Raw genomic sequence first — 2,775 nt, forward strand, 5'->3', positions numbered from 1 at the left:
AGAGACAGTCCCTGTTCCTTTAACTAGGGAACCCACTTGGATACAGAGCTGCCATGGGCTATGCCCAAGCAGGGATTATAGGCTATATCCATGAATGGTCCTTGGTTGGAGTATCAGTCTCAGAAAAGACCCCTGTGCCCAGATATATTTGGTCCTTGTTGGAGCTTCTGTTCTCTTTAGGTCTTACTAACTCCCCCTTCCTGGATATGATTCCCTGCACTCTGTGCAAAGTTTGGTTATGAGTCTCAACATCTGCTTTGATACACTGCTAGGTAGAGTCTTTCAGAGGCCCTCTATGGTAGTCTCTTTGGTAGGAGTTGTTTTCTCCTACTTCCAAAGTCCATCCCATTTGTCTTTCTAAATGAGAATTGAACATATTACCCCAGGTCCTCCTTCTTGTTCAGCTTCTTTGGGTGTGCAGATTTTATGTTTATCCTGTCTTATAGGTCTAGTATCCACTTATAAGTGAGTATATACCATGTGTGTCTTTCTGCTTCTGGGATACCTCACTCAGGATGATCTTTTCTAGATCCCACCATTTGCCTGCAAATTTCATGATTTCCTTGTTTTTAATTGCTGAGTAGTATTCCATTGTGTAAATGTACCACAATTTATGTATCCATTCCTCAACTGAGGGACATCTGGATTGTTTCCAGGTTCTGGCTATTACAAATAAAGCTGCTATTAACATGGTTGAGCAAATGTCCTTGTTGTATACTTGAGCATCTTTTGGATATATGCCTAGGAGTGATATAGCTGGATCTTGAGGTAGCACTATTTTTAATTGTCTGAGAAAGCACCAGATTTCCAAAGTGGTTGTACAAGTTTACATTCCCACCAGCAATGACATAGTGTTCCTCTTTTTCCACATCCTCTCCAGCATGTGTTGTCTCTTGAGTTTTTGATGGGAGTAAGTTTGTCTCTTGAGTTTCTGATGGGAGTAAGTTGAAATCTCAGGGTCGTTTGGATTTACATTTTCCTGATGACTAAGGATGTTGATTATTTCTTTACGTGTTTCTCTGTCATTTGATATTCCTCTATTGAGAATTCTCTGTTTAGCTCTGTACACCATTTTTTTTGTCTTTAAACCAGAGCATTTATTTTATGACTGATTGAAATTCTCAAGATGAACCGGATGCTGCAACAGCTGCCCTCTTGGGTTTAGGTGTCATTCCTTCACAGAATTCACACCTGAATCTGCAATAGACAATTTTTAGGTGCCTTATTAGACCAGTCCCGGCAGTATTTCACCTCTTAGCTGTGGCACTCCAGTTATACTTCTTCTTGTACTTGGCAGGGTAGCCACATTTGCCACAAGTCGACTTCTGAAGGTGGTAAGCCTTAGAGCCACAGCGGCGGCACAATGTGTGTGTCTTATTGCAACACTTTCTAAAGGATGACGTTCCCTTCGTCATCTTGCTTCTGCCGCTGAGGCCAAAGAGACCAGAAGAGCTGTACCCCATTTTTTAATTGGGTTACTTGATTTGTTGCTGTTTAACTTCTTAATTTCTTTATATATACTGGATATTAGCCCTCTGTCAGATAGAGGGTTGATAAAGATCCTTTCCCAATCTGTAGGCTGTCATTTTGTTCTGATGACAGTGTCCTTTGCCTTACAGAAGCTTTTCAGTTTCATGAGGTTCCATTTATTGTTGATTGTTGATCTTAAAGCCTGTGCTGGTTGGCGTTCTGTTCAGAAAGTTGTCTCCTGTGCTGATGAGTTCAAGGTTCTTCCTTACTTTTTCTCCTAACAGGTTTAGTGTGTCTGGTTTTATATTGAGGTCTTTGATCCTCTTAGATTTTAGTTTTGTGCAGGGTAATCAGTATGGATCTATTTGCATTTTTGTACATGTGGACATCCAGTTAGACCAGCACCATTTGTTGAAAATGCTGTTTTTTTTTCCATTGTACAGTTTTGGCATCTTTGTCAAATGACAGGTGTGTGAGTTTATATCTGGGTCTTCTATTTGATTCCATTGACCTACCATTCTGTTTCTAAGCCAGTACCATGTAGTTTTATTACTGTTGCTCTATAGTATAGCTTGAGATGAGGGATAGAGATAGCTCCAGAAGATCTTCAATTATAGAGGATTGTTTTAGCTGGGTTTCTTGTTATTCCATATGAAGTTAAGAATTTTTCTTTCAAGGTCTCTATTTCTTTCTTCAGAGACTGAAAGGTTTTTTTTTCATACAATCTGACTTCCTTGGTTAGTGTTATACCAATGTTCTTTATGTTCTTTGTGGCTATTGTGAAGGGTATTGTTTTCCTCATTTCTTTCTCAGCCCTTTTGTCTTTTGCATACAGGAGGGCTACTGATTTTTTTTTTGAGTTGATTTTGTATCCAGTCACTTGGCTGAAGGTGTTTATCAGCTGTAGGAGTTCTCTGGTAGAATTTTTGGGGTCACTCATGTATACTATCATATCAATCACACAGATTTTAAGGCCCTGGTGTTCACTCACATGACAAGAATAAGATTAAATGACTCTGAGAAGTTTAGTATTTTGATCGCCAAAGGCTTTCCATATCTTTATTGGCATGTTCCAAAGAGGCAGCAAGTCTTTCTGTTCATTTTTACAGGGAAGTCATGATTTTTTACTTCTGTTTCATTACAAGTAACTACTATAAATCTAATGATGATTATTGTCAAATCCAATACAGCAGATTTCTGGAGAACACACTGGGTTGGCTCTGGAATAAAAAGAATGACAGAAAGAAAAGACAGACACACAAAACATCTGTAATAGGGTAGCCTGTGCTTACTCTAATGGAGGGC

At 39.2% G+C, this 2,775-nt stretch overlaps 1 pseudogene; it reads right to left on the bottom strand.

Annotated features, from left to right (window-relative positions):
• Positions 1–1,121: 1,121 nt before the first annotated feature.
• LOC132650886 (large ribosomal subunit protein eL37-like) lies at positions 1,122–1,421 on the bottom strand (annotated as a pseudogene).
• Positions 1,422–2,775: the final 1,354 nt, after the last annotated feature.

Source organism: Meriones unguiculatus (genome assembly GCF_030254825.1).
Source record: "Meriones unguiculatus strain TT.TT164.6M chromosome 13 unlocalized genomic scaffold, Bangor_MerUng_6.1 Chr13_unordered_Scaffold_34, whole genome shotgun sequence".
Classification (NCBI taxonomy): Eukaryota; Metazoa; Chordata; class Mammalia; order Rodentia; family Muridae; genus Meriones; species Meriones unguiculatus.